The 15,058-nt window shown below is 34.6% G+C and overlaps 1 long non-coding RNA gene across 1 annotated transcript; it reads left to right on the forward strand.

Moving 5' to 3' along the window:
• Positions 1-392: 392 nt before the first annotated feature.
• Positions 393-3,302, forward strand: LOC142357436 (uncharacterized). Its single transcript, XR_012761604.1, has 2 exons — positions 393-632; positions 3,112-3,302. It is a non-coding gene; the product is annotated as an uncharacterized LOC142357436 (long non-coding RNA).
• The last annotated feature ends 11,756 nt before the right edge of the window (positions 3,303-15,058 follow it).

The following is a 15,058-nucleotide window of genomic DNA, read 5'->3' on the forward strand; positions in this document are numbered from 1 at the left end:
TTATCACATAGATGAAAAATTTTTGTGATGACATATTTTTCTCACTTCACAGCAGTTCTTAAATTATTTTGTGATGAAAACTCGTTTCGCCCAGGACATGATTTTAAATGAATTTTAGGTAGCATATTTTGTTATGATTTTTCTCTGCAGCATTATTTGTAAATCATTGCAAAATGTTAGTTGCGAATTTGCAACTTTTAATGCCGTTCGTAATAATAATCCGATTTATAATCTAATCAAGTTCTGGAATTACCTATGGGTATAAATTGAATCTGACGTTAATCATGACCCAACAGAATGGCACAGAGGGTGGAACAGAATCATCTGAAACAAAACAAACACATTTACTTGGTTAAGTTGGATTTAAATTTGTAACTTGGAGATAACATAATTTGACAACTGCAATAGTTTATCTTCACCAAAGAAGAAAAGCTAATTTGAAGAGAAAATTATCATTGTACACTCTATTCATTGAAACATTTTATCTATAAAACTTCAGAATCTAACTTCTTTCTTGCTGACTTTAACTCACAATTATGAGCTCTCTCAGTCAAATCGTGCCTGCCTGCGTTGCTTTTGTGATTGCTATGACATCAGTGGACGCTTGGGAAGTTGACTACGATAGATACCCAGTTAGTTTAAAGTTTTACGAACTATGAATAATAATGACCGGTGCTAGGAAAATTGGCCGACAGGGCGTTTATCCGACAAGGAAAAAATGAGAAATTTAGCCGACAGTTTTATCATAATTGGTCATAAAAAGCTCATTGGTCCATAAATTGGTCCTTAAAAGTCCCAGTAGTTCGGTTGTGATAGATTCATATTAAGTCCCACGGGCCGCTGAGGCATGGCCAGATGCGGTAAAATACGGTCCCACCACGGATAGACCTTCGTTATACTCTAGTTGATGAAATAACTGCGGTATTTTTGTCCGCTTACGAAATAGTGTTTTAAATTGGCCAATCACAGCTTTAGAATAAGTTTTATTGCTCATTTTACATAAATTGTCGGTTAAATTTCTCATTTTTTGGTTGTTAGTTTAAAGTTTTACGAACTATGAATAATAATGACCAAATAAGGAACAGCCAGTGAATTTGAAAACTGCTACTCGAAAGTTGGTTAATCGATCCATATCAATACACGCAAGTATTTTGCATCACTCAATGTTGAATTTGGTAGCTCTCGATCGAAGTTTGAAACAGCATTTTAGCCGTGTTTGTCTTTGAATCGAAGGTGAACATTTGTTTTTTGTTGGCTCTCACATTTCAAATAATTTATAATGGTATTGGAGCGTTGTCTTTTTACGTCCTGAGAAGGAACTATGGTGATCTATGAGTTGACTTTTTAATTGTAAAGCGTTAATGAAGCAGAATGTTCTGATGAATGCAGCGCGTGAAAATAAGTTCTGAAGTCAATTTGCGGAACAGAAATGATGCGGAAGCAGAAATGAGAGTCAAAAAAAGATTGACTTTTGTTCACGCTGCATTGCTAAAAAGCAAACAAAAAAGTGATATAAATTATTGTTCACATCCAGCATTTTTCGGAGCTTTTTTAAAAGGTTTGGCTAAAACTTTTTCGGCAAAATTGTTTTTTATCAAAATTGTTAACAGGTAAATTTGCGTTTGCAAGTATTTTTGACGACTTCAAAAAGGGATTATATGGTCTACAAAGCGTTTGCATGTTGCTGATAAATGTTCCAGTGCTCTTTATGAGTTGATTGATGTCAATAATCTTTTCAGTTCCTTTTACATTTTAGGGCAGTATTTTGGTCAAAATTGGGGGAAAACTTTTTTCAGTTTTCACGCTTCAGTTTTCACGCTTTTCACAGATTTTTGCGTTTACTATAATTGTGGTTATGTTTGTTGGTTACAATTATTTTTTCGGTTAATTGCTATCATTGATTTGTTTATTTCCCTTCCCGTATTTGTCAAACGAAAGCAGTATCTCATCTTTGTCGCATCTAAATTTGGTCAGGAAAATTTACATACTTCTGATAGCGCTTATTCTTCTACAAGTTATATCTTTCTCCTTTTTACAAACTCACTAATTATAATTAAAAAATTGTGTGTTCAATTATGAACATGCCTCTGGTCTAAGTTAAGTCTTCCTTGAAATAGATTTATCCGGATAAGTTTTTATAAGATCTGTTTACATATTTCCGACAATTTTCATAATGAAATTAGTGTGGTGATCTTTATCAATATGGAATATGAAGTAGAGCGAAAAATTGAACTGGTTGGTTTGGGGCGAAAACTGTTGCTTCCCTAAATTTAAAACAGAGTGAAAAAAAAACTCTTCTCTGAATATTAATATGTTTAGTGTTCAGATGGTTTTTACCCGTTCCTCTGAATGGTTTTAAAATCAATTCCTTGTTATTTCAAAGGTTATTTCCAAAACTTGGTTTATTGAAATTATTTAAAGTTTCGTTAAGGGACCTACACGTCAGCCAGGTTGTTTTGTTCACTAATTTTGACGTAAAAGCAAAAGAAAGCCATTTTGATAACATGGTTAACATCACTTTAAAAAGTAACTACCAGGCTCAAGAGTTCGTTGTGCATTGAGGCGACGAGGTCAGTCTAACCGCTGGTCATCAGAATTCATTTATTTATCACCTCCTTTTTAAGGCTATTACATGATCAGAGTTTCCCGGTTCGAGGGTTTTGGGTAAATTTTCGTAAGAAATGCGGTGAATGCGGTGAATTTTCGTAAGAAATGCGGTGATTGCGGTGAAAAAAATAATTCACCGCTTTTCACCGCATTTCTTACAAAAATTCACCGCCAAACCTCGACCCGGGTTTGGACCTTTTCACGTGGTGACTCATTGACTTTGGTGGGAACTTGTAATTTTGAAAAGTGTGAATTATTCAAAATATTTGTTTTATTGGCCGCAACACTTTAATGCTTCTAGAGAAAACAATTTTAATGATGGATTGTACAAGGGGAATGTGTTCAAAAAAATTATTTTCTCAAAGTTTGAAATGGAAGATCATTGCTTGTTAAAAGCAACCAAAAGTAGCAACCGAACGTTCCAAGATTGTTTAGTTCTATAGAGAAGCAATATGCCTAAAATTGTCTGTTCAAACCTGTAACGATGTAGTGTGACGCATTTAGGAGATGATGTCAGCGGGTACTCGTGTGAACTACCTCCCGGTCTTCACTCTCATGGCTGCTCTCGTGTTCTTCATTCTGATGAAACAGTGAAACTTACACAGAAAACATTTAAAACACTGAAATATGATTTATATAAGCAGATCAAAATTATGTGAACTCTGTATCTTAGAATAAAATCTTCTTTTCAATCAGTTGTCATTGAAATATCCTTATAGGTTTGAGAAACCTCGTGGTTATCCTTCAAGAGTTATCGGTTCTTGTGGCTGAGAAATAACTACCCCTTCCCTCCGCAAAGCGTTGTCAATAAATTTTAGAAAAGTAAAAGCTTCTTTGAGTTGGCGGAAAGTAGTGGTTTATAAAATAAATATTCAGTAATCTTTCAGCTAAAAAAAAATAACTTGACGCCGCTAAAGAATTTAAATTGAGGTAAAGGAATGAAGGTTACTTTTACAAATTTTGAAGCATTCAATTTTTCTCTATATTATAAGTCAGATTTACCATCTGATAATTGCATGAAAAAATTTTTCGTTAATTCCACGGAAGCACTACAGCAGCACTACAGCCGGTAATAGTTCGATTTTCAAAGCAAAATTTCTGCATATGGCGGAGTGCTTTCTTGCCTACGCAATTAACTAAGTTTATTATAGATGAAAGCAGTTTGAAGTTAGAGGCGGATCCCTAACGAAATATCTTTGCATTAATTGTCATCAGAATTCTACGCTAACCGTTTAAATCACAATTTTAACTACTATATAGGCGAAAAATCTTTGCACTTTCAAAGTTATAAAATATGCTTGTGATATATCGAGAAGTGGCGAACTTAGCGACTTAAGTTAAAACTTCGATATATAAAGAAAACTTTCTGACCTGACGTTTGGTGAAGTGAAATTGAATCAGGGCTTCTCATTAAAACCGAATCGTCGATTCAAATTTGTTCAAACCACAAGTTCATCAGTGTACAAAAACCATAAATTTGTGTGATAGATTCGACCTTCCCACCACCAGTTATGATCAGAAACCAACTCTCCGACCCTCCCAGTAGATAGAAATGACATTTTCTTAGGTAGGGAGAACAATGTGTTAAGTGCAAAAAACTGCACTACTACTTGCCATATACGGCAACGGGGAAAACTTGTTCACAACTAAGGTGAAAATTAACCCATATCAGTTTACCTATATCTAGACGGATGTGTAGTTTTTCATACTGATACGGATATAAATACCTGTGAAATTTTTTACATTGAAGCCATTTTGAATTCAATTGTTAAAATAATAACCCACGAGAATGGTGTCCAGACCACCAAACGACCGACAAACCTTGGATCTGCAGAATGCTGAATCCTGTACTGCGTGGATCATGTCTTTTGTGGCGAAATGTCGCGCAGAAAAGAAAGAAGATAAAGTCAACACCGGCAGTACGACCGTGGACCTACAGGTAACAATCCTCTTTCTTAGTATATGTGGCCAGGACGCATTTCCTAAACTTAGGAGCTTTATGAGCCCTGAAAAATTGTTAGAGTTTCCTTTTAAAGAGATCAGAGAAGCTATTCAAAACTATATTTTCCCTTAAAGAGAGAATAGAAACGGCAAAAAGGGCTAAATTTCTGTCCGTTGTCCAAGGCGTTGCAGAATTTGACGACGATTTTCTAGCGCGCCTCAGAGAAGAAGCACGTTATTGTGACTTCAAAAATTATGAAACAGTAACCAACCCTGAGGAAGAGTTGGTATAAATTAAATTTATCTCAGGTTTGAGAGACCTGAGGCCCAATTAAGACTATTACACGGCATTAAAATTAAACTAATGATGTCTCTGTCTAAAATGACAGAAAGCTTACAGTTCAGAAGTCGAGCAATGGCTTTTGCGAGTTCCTCAACAGTTAATAGACAATTTGTAATAAAAGAAGATGTGGGATAAAACTTCAAAAAGACCTTCAGAAAACCTAGTGAAAAGTTCACTGGTAATAAAGGCAATGATAACTTGTGTAAGAGATGTGGAGGTAAACCACAAAGTTTCAAACCGTGTCCGGCCTCCATCAAAAAATGTAAAACCTGTGAAAAGGTGGGGCACGTTTCAAAAATGTGCAGAACTAAAACCCAGCCTAAGTCCGGTAAGTCTGACCAGCACGACAATTTCTGCGAAGAAGAGGGTAAGTTGTCTGCTCAAACATCATCCGAAATGGAGATGGGAATGTACTATACATGGGAAGACGTGTTTAACATGTCGGTGACATGGCAGTACATTACAATAAAAGACCATATAATAAAAATGCAAGCTGATACCGGTGCTGATCAATAATCCGGACTGAGCTTATTAAACCTCAGTTAAAAGGGAAAGTCAGACGTCTTGAGGCCTATGATGGTCCTCAACTGACGCTTCTAGGATCACTAACATGTGATGTTGAGTGGAACGGAAGCAAGTATAGGCAACAGCAACTAGCAGTTGTGCAATCCGACAAAAAAATTTGGGCTACTTGGGAGAGACATACTACCCCAAGAAGGCATCAATGCAGTGAATGATGAAAGATTACCTGCAGTCAAAGGATACAAAGCGCATGTGAAACTCATATCGGGATCACAGCCAATGTTCTGCAAAGCCAGAAAGATGCCTCTACCTCTTCAAGACAGGGTCAAAGAAAAGCTTGAGACAATGGTACGACAGGGCATCCTGGAGCCAGTACAACCTGGTTGGGTCACAAATGCATCACTAGTGTGGCAGTGGAAAAAATGGAGCTCTGAGACTATGCATGGACCTGAAAGTTCACATTAATGGAAAACTTATGGACAAAGATTATCCAATCCTAGACATGGAGACCATTTTCCATAATCTCCATGGGGCCTCTTACTTTGGAAAAATTGACTTATCAGACGCATACTGTCAAATTGAGCTGGACTAGGATGCAAAAGAAATATGCACAATCATCACATCGCAAGGATTGTTCAAGATGTGCAGGCTTCCTCAGGGCCTAAACAACTCTTCATCAATCTTCCAGAATTGCATTGAGTCAATTCTCAAAGGAATCAAGGGTGTGGTCATCTTCCAAGACGACGTCCTGGTACATGGAACAACAAAAGATCAATACGAGAAACGAATGCTTGCAGTTAAGAGTCGGCTACGTGAAAAAAAATTCACCACCAATGAGAAGATATCCAACTCAAAACAACAAGTTTCAAGCGTAAGTTTTCTTTGTTACTCTGTTTCCAAAGAAAGAACATGATCCTAAACATGATGAGAAAATCAAAAATGAAAAACCGCCATCAAATATGAAACAACTTGAGTCCTTTGTCGGCTCAGCAAATTTTTATGGTCGAATGATGCCGGATTTGCAACAAAAACGCTACCCCTAAAGGAAATTCGAAAAGAAGAATTCAGATTGGAAAAGGAAGAGCAAAATGTTTTTGAAAACATCAAATAAGAGTTATGTGCTAACCCTCTTGTACAGAATTACAGCTTGACGAAGGAAGCAACCGTGACAACAGACATCTCAAAGAAATATATAGGCGGGGTACTCTCTCAAGAAGGACATCCTGTGATCCACGTCTCGAGGAAAATGTCACACGCCGAACAAAATTACTCCAATATTGAGCGAAAGGCACTTGCAATCGCCTTTGTGGTCACAAGATTGAAACAATTCCTACTCGGAAGAAGGTTCACTCTACAGACTGACCACAAACCTCTCAAACATCTGTTCGCCCCAGACGAAGAAATTCCGAAAACAGCATAAGCAAGAATTACGAGATGGGCGATAGCGCTGATGGGATTTGACTTCGAATTGAAATATACACCCGGAGAACAGATCTCCCACGCTGCTGTTTTGAGCAGACTAGACTTTGACGACGACGATGACATTGATCGAGTCTGCTTTGCTCTTGACAATATCTACTTCGTCCAATCCGACCTGGTGAACCAGTCAGACATCAAAACTGAGCTGGGATCGAATAGATTCTTCCAAGATGTCATCAAAAGAATATTAAGTTGCGTCTGGAAACAGTGCTCAGAAGCAGAGAAAGGATTGAACAACAGAAAGACGCCTTGACCATTCACAATAGAAATATCTTTCGAGGAGTTGTGCCTTTCATTCCACCCAAACTAAGACTCATGGTGATTGCCAAAGCTCATGAGACTCGCGCAGGCAAAAATGCAACTGAAACAGCAGTTCGAATGATGGCTTGGTGGCCCGGCATCAGTCAAGATGTTCTTCGATATGTTAGTAAATGTAAGGAATGCCGAGAAAACAGGCCTAGCCTGGGGAAAATAGTATCTACTTGGCCGGAAGCTGAACTTTGGGAAAGACTCCACATGGACTGGGGCTACGTTAAGGATCAAGGTAATATCTTAGTGATAGTAGACGCGGGATCAGGTTGGAGAGAAGCTTTCACTGCGGGAATTAGAGCCTCACAAACAGTGAAGGTCACTTGAGTCATATCTTTGCACGATTTGGGATACCAAGAATATTAGTATCAGACAATGGTCCTGAATTTGTGAGCAGTGATCTAACGCAATGGTGTGAATCACGGGATTAAAAAGATGGAATCTCCCATCTACCATCCAAGAGCAAATGGGATTGCTGAACGAGCGGTCCAAACAGTGAAAGGGGCTATTCAAGCCTGGAGTACAAATCTGAATGTGTCATTTGGCGCTTTCCTACAGCGGCCTTTGATGACACATCGGAACAATTCCAAGACGTGGAACAAAACTCCTGTAGAACTGCTACTTGGACGCAAAGTAAGACTTTCAGCAGTCACTGATATTTATCTGTGTGAACGAGTCCTCTTCAAACCGACGAATAGTTCACCAACGGTTCCAGCTATTTTCATTATCTGTAAAGGAATGAACAGTTCGTTCGTTCAGCCGGAGAATTCGAAAAAGACAGTGCTTGTCGGTGGCAACCAAATTGCACGGCTGGAACCTGAGACATCAAGACTGAATCTACTGTGTCACAGTCTGAGAGCAGTAGGGACGGCGTAGACGTGGCATCACACAACTCTACTGACGAAACCTCAGTAGTTTAAGCGGAACAACGTTCAGTGTCCACGTGAACTTCAAGCAGAAATAAAAAACAACCAGAAAGATTTGGAAAAGCTATTCCTACAAACTTGCTTAAAAAAGGAGGGAGGGTGTGATATATCGAGAAGTGGCGAACTTAGCAACTTAGGTTAAAACTTCGATATTTAAAGAAAACTTTCTTACCTGATATTTGGTGAAGTGAAATTGAATAATGGCTTTTAATTTGTACCGAATCGTAGATTCAAATTTGTTCATACCACAAGTTTATCAGTGTACATAAACCATAAAGTTGTGTGATAGATTCAACCTTCCCACCACCAGTTATGATCAGAAACCAACTCTCCGACCCTCTCAGATGATAGAAATGACATTTTCTTAGTTAGGGAGAACAATGTGTTAAGTGCAAAAAAACTGCACTAGTTTTTGCCATATACGGCAAGGGGAAAAATTGTTCACAACCAAGGTGTAAATTAACCCATATCAGTTTATCTATATCTAGACGGATCTGTAAATTTTCATACTGATACGGACTATAAATACCTGTGAAATTTTGTACATTGAGGCCATTTTGAATTCAATTGTTAAAATAATAAAATTCTTGTTACTCGCGCTCGGGACATCGACAATGTTGAAAGATATGAGAAAACAAATTGATTTTTGTGAAATTTTGAAGATAACAACATCTTAGTGCTGGGTGAGAATAAATGAGAACAATAAGGCAGATAATAATTATTTTAATTAAACGATGTCCCGGTTAACTGTTTAAATCTGCAAAAAGTGACTGCATTTCCGTTTTTTAACCAAATTTTAAATCAATCTTTGGCTTAAAAAATACTAAGAAAGCATGTTTAAGGTAATATCAAAAGCAAGCACAATAGACTGTTCGACAAAATTCTGTTGTATTTCATGGCAATATGCCATTAATGTTACTAATTATCTCGAAATTCAGTGTTTGATCAGCATAAACGACATCAAAAAGAAGTATTTATAACATTAAAAACGTCGTTGTCTCAAATTTGGACTTAAAATCTTTACTTTACTACATATCACTATGATTGTTTTTATCATTTTCCTCTCTCGTCCATAAAATTTGGCTGAAAATTCATTGATGTATTGAGAAAGAAACGTGATGCTAAAACTTATTGCCGGGATGTAGTGTTGACACAGACATTAAACAATTGATCTGGACCAAACTATTTGGTGTGTGGTGTGTCCCAAAAATTTAATTTATCAATGTCATGCTCATATGCCTTATAAGCTATGACTTCCCTTCAAATTGCAGTAGCTGATCAGCATCAATGACTTCGAAAAATGACTTGAAAACGCACTTGTTTCAAGTCTTGAACAAAAAGATAAATTACATGAAAAGCAATCATGGCCTTTTAAATTGGCCAGGGCCATTGCATTATTTTTTCTCCCCACCTTTTAAAATTGTGTTAAAACATGGAAAAAAGATCACACAATGAGGAACGTGATGCTTAAATTTATGTGTTAATACCTCAGAGGTTAAGCATAGGATCTTGAACAAATTATTTGTGACAAAATTCAATTCATAGGCCGATTATTAGAATATTGTGATGGGATTATCAAATATAAGAAAAAAATACAAATTTTAAATTTATCCGCATCTTATCTCTTGCGCAGACAAATGCCAACTTTTTTGAGTACATGATTATTTGGCAAACATTCAAAACGTTTCAGACAAAAACGAACACCCATCACAAAAACATATTGATCAATCAAAATCAAATTTACAGAATTTTCCATCTTATTTTTATAAAGACAACGAGAGCAAAAGGAAACAAGGCGGCTCGGTAATGTGCGTTCGCACATTAAGTTCCCACCCCGCTCATCTACATTTTTCGCTTAATTGTCTACCAAATGAGGAAGAGATAAAAAATCAACATATCAACATATCGTTCAGCAAACTACTAAAAGAATAAAACAGTCTACTCTAGAGGGCCTATGAGACCGGTGGCTACAATAATATAACTACCAGAAAAGACGGCAAAAAATCAAATAGTTACAAATATTAATAACGACCAAAAGTCCCTGTCCATTTTTTGAAAACCACTAATAACCAAATCAAAATGGCATCAGATAAAATTTATACTAAGAAGATTAACCGATACTTTTTTGGAACAAAATAAGGGATTTTCCTCAATGCGACTTGGCAACAAGTCGACTAGAAACGAGAAAAAGTGGCAAAGTTTATTAAAACATTGCTTTTTTAAAAAAAAGAATTAAATTCGAACTGAGCAGAAAGATTACGCATCAAATAAAATCTTTGAGAGAGTTTTTTAAACCTCTATAGAGAGCGACTGAGGCCTTTCATCATCCTGGAAATGTCATACGGCTACAACAAGAACGACAAATACAGGCAAAAACGAAAAATTTGCACGAAAAATTATGCACGAAAACGATGTGTCCCCAATTGATTAAATATTAAGCATATCACTAAATACAATAAAAATCTTCGTTTGCATTTTTTGCAGATGACAACAATTGTAATTCAAATGACGCCAAATATTTTGATAATTAGAAAAGAAAACCAAAACCTACAAAAATGGGGCAAATATACAAAAATCTCGAAAATTGGTTTTATGAAAACTGGTTGTTCCAAGAAGAAAGACCATTTGAGGAAAATAAAACCTTTATGAAGAGCACACTGTATTTCAATAGATATATGATATGAATTGTATAAAGAGATACTTAGCTACAATTTAACAGAAATAAAATTGGCAGATCTCAAAAATCTATCACTTTTTTTAAATAAAAACAAATATTTTCAAAATTCATAGCCAACATTAGCTTTCAACTGGAAGAGTAGATAGTTTATCTGGCAACTTATTTGAAAATCAATTGCGCTTTTTATTAATGAGACTAAATAATAAGACTATAAAATAACATTAAATACAAGCTGAACTAATAAGTTTCACAAACAACTTTACGAAACCACAGTTTTGAAGCCATTAAATTTAAAAGATAATAACCGCGAGAATATAACATCTTCATTTGCGTCTCCTTTGATTATGATAACATCATTTTGTAAAAGGACTATCACAAAATGACAACAAAAAGAACCACAAAATCTGAAAAGTAACTAAACTTCACAAAACTCTGCTGAAACAATTTGTCTAAGCCCTGAAGACATCATTTAAAACTTTAAAACGTTTAAGCAACGGAAAAATTATTGTTTGATTAATTAAAACATTAAAAAGAGCTCTAAAAATGAGGCTATTTTACGAAAATGATACAATATAGTAAAGTTGAACAATACTATTACTCTTTTTTTGAAAATTTAATTCGAAAGTCAAAATAACCATTAGTTATCTACCAATATCAAATATTAATTTCATTTGTTTATCTATAGTTGGCCACTGAGACCTTTAATTATACAATATTTGGCATATGACAACAAAAATTAACAACAAATAAAGGGCAAAAATAAAAAATTCTTTCAATTTCTGCAAGAGGACGGTGTCGCAGCCCTTTAAACCATATGTTATGAAAACAAAAAGATGTTCAGTTTCAAATGTTGCAAAGGTTTTTTCAGTTAGGATGTTAAATAATGTGACAATTTGCAGAAGAAACAAAAGCAACATCAAAAAATGAGCAATTATGCACAAAAATCAGAAAATTTTGAATGAAAACTCGTAGTACCAAAAGCAAGAAAGCCTTCTGATGAAACAATCGGCCACAAAATTAGTTTTTATTCCTTAGGGAGGAAAGGTTGACCTGTACTTCCTGAGAATAAGCAAAATGTTGTCTAAAATAATAAAAAATTGACAAGTTCGAGAAATCACAGAAATTTCCTTAAAACAAATACTTTCAATAACATAAGAGACATTAGGTAACAACCGAATGAATAGAAAGGTCAACCTGCACCTCTTGAAGAAGAAATTTAGATCATTGAGTGGTTAAATTTAAAAATCATACTGCCAAAAGAAAAGCAATTGAAGGCAAAAGACAAGATTTCAGTTAAATTTTACTAAAACTATTTCTCAAAGCCAAAAAAACCCTTTGGTTCTCTGAAAACAAACTGTATCTACATTCAAGCTCAAACTTAAGTAAATTGTTGTAATTGTCATTAACGGAGCCTCGAATAAAAAAATGTCAGTAATTAACATTAAAAAAACAAAAGCAAAATATTTTGAAAAAAGGAACCATCAAAATAAAAACCAAAAAATCTCTGATTCTAAGAATCCATGATATTATCGAACCTCTCCCTAATTTTGTCTCGCGCCCAGCAAACCGACCAAGTGAGTATATAGTATATAGTTCCTCCCTCCCCACTAAAGTGGGGGTCAGAACAACTCCAACAAAGAAATACTGTATACTTTACTTTTCTCATGCTTGCGTTTTTTCTCCATTTTGTAAGTCAGATTTAAAATCTTTTACTTGTAGAAAAATTCAATTGTTACAACAAAAACAACGCTATGTAACATTTTTATTCTACTAGATCGATTGTCGAGTGCTGTTTAAAAAAATTAAACTAAGTTTGTCACAGATGAGAGAATATTGAAGTTAGAGGCAGAATCCCAATTTTCTGTATTCCCAATTGTTGTCATTGGACCTTTCAACTATCCATTTAAACTTTATTTTTGATCACTATGATGAAGAGGATATCTGTTCATACTCAAAGCAGTAAAAAATAGAAAATGAATTGGTTCTTGTCATTAGGTTTCAATAACATAACTTTTAATTTTAGTTCTGATCTAATTACATGTCATAAACGAGAACAAAAAATGCAGATTTTAATTTATTCGGCTACAAACTTTCTTGCTAACAGTTCAAATTTGCAAAACAAGTTGCTTTTAATTTTTTAAACCTGATCTGTAAACAAACTTTTGTCTTAAAAATGAAAGAGTGAACGTAAAAGTAAAAGGTAGCAAGCTTTAAACGTATCAAAAAAAGAACAACAAACTTTCCTTGAATTTAAAATAAATTTTCGGGGGGGGGGGGGAACTATATACTCAAATGGTTTTTTTTTGTTCAGTCATTTTTGACCGATCGATATAATCATTGTAGAGCGTTGAGGCTGGTATCAATAGAAAGCTTGTCCAGCGTAGAATGTGGAATTTAAAAGTTTTCTTCGATTTTCGTTTTTTACAGGGAGTTATCGACGTTTGAACTTTTTGAGAAAATAGAGTAAATTCCGTTGATTTTATTCACATTTTCCGGTACTTTTGACTAAAATTTCTCTAATTTTGCTAAAATTTGTTTAAATTTATTAACGAAGGTGTTGTTGATTGTATTTTTAAAGACAGTAAAAATGATTTTCGGCCAATTTTAATTAATTTTTTGCAAATATTCTGTCTAAATATTTCAAAAATCAGACTTTTTCATCAAAATCAGCACAAAATAAGTTTTTTTAGTCAAATCTGATTAAATTTGCTGAAAGTACACACGCAAACACCACTAACACAATCTTTGTAGTCTCAAAAAGGTACTATTCCTGCTTCAACCGTTGAGAGTACTCTGTAATTAAAACTTCGCCATTATTTGCTAACTTTACTCGTTAATTATCAAAGACGCAGCATTTATTTTTGATTTTTTAACAATCAAAATATCTATATCTATCTAAGAAAAATTAAGAGTTCGCAATGCACAAAGAGCATTAACAAAGCTAGTTTTGGACCAATCTTGGGCTGTTTCAATCCAAAAACAATTCCGATACTAATTACTCGGTCTTTTTTTTATTAAAAATTGCGATCTTTTTTATGTATTAATTAAATAACAGAACAATTCAAATCAAAGCTCACTAGTGACAGGTCCAATTAGTTTCCTAATTAGCTCAAAATTAATGTATCTAGTTTATTACTTGAGGGCTTATGGTCTTAATGGCTTATTGATCTTTGCCTCCATTTTAATTTAGTCACTTAATTTAGTCAACTTGTAGCTTATTGTCAGCAGTGAAAGAATACTTTTTTCTTTCTACTGAATTCAAATTCAATTTTTATTGCGGTTTTGCACCTTAGGTTATGGTTTCCTGGATTTAAAACAACTAGATTTCACATTTTTTTCAGGTATTTGCCCATTTTTCACGGTTTCTAGGTTTCTTACATTATCACATTGTTGACAGTTCATATATCACATTATTGGCGTTCAAAATAAGGCACAATTGATAAAGTCAAAACCCTTAAGGGCATAGACTCTGGTTTTGACGGCGTCGATAATACTTTAGAGTTTAATTGAGTTTTTTATTTTTGCCTTTAACTGTCGTTTTTACTTTGTCTTTCTAGTCGTATGAAATTTCATGTAAAACGATTCGTTTTCATTGAATTTTCCTGGAAGAATAGATGCGCAGATATTCTGATATTAGTAGATATCTGATGGCTTTCATGACTTTGAAAACAATTGTTTTCCAAAATAAAAATTGTTTTTTTATTTTCACAATTTTGTTCCCTTTATTGTCTGTTTGTTACCTAGTCTCGTTAATTACAGGCCAAATATGACAATAATTTGGCCAAGGGAAGGTGTCAAAGTGATTGAAGTCACAAAATTAAATGTTTTTAAAGAATTCGTTATGACTTTACTAGCTTCGACACGGGTTTTTCACAAAAAAAGTAAGTATTTTTTCGATTTTTGTCATATTTCCGTTCATTTTGTAGATGTCAGATGTATTATGCATAATTGCAGCTCTGACGGGCTTCCTTTGGAAGAATAAACGAACCTATTTAGTTATTTCATTTTGTAACTATTGACTTTCATGTCTTTGGAAATAATTTTTTTACAAAAAAAAGCAAGTATTACTTACTTTTGCCTTTTTTCTTTTTTGTCTACTTGTTACCTGGCTTCATTAAAAAAGTCTCGTAATATATTATTGGTTTTCGAATAAAGTGCCATCAAAAATATTTTGAGTAATTTAGTTGATATCCAATGGTGTTCATTACTTTCAAATAATTGTTTTTAAAAAAATGGCGAATTTTTCAAATTTAC

Source organism: Convolutriloba macropyga, unplaced genomic scaffold (assembly GCF_964194025.1).
Source record: "Convolutriloba macropyga unplaced genomic scaffold, txConMacr16.3 SCAFFOLD_2153, whole genome shotgun sequence".
NCBI classification, from domain to species: domain Eukaryota; kingdom Metazoa; phylum Xenacoelomorpha; order Acoela; family Convolutidae; genus Convolutriloba; species Convolutriloba macropyga.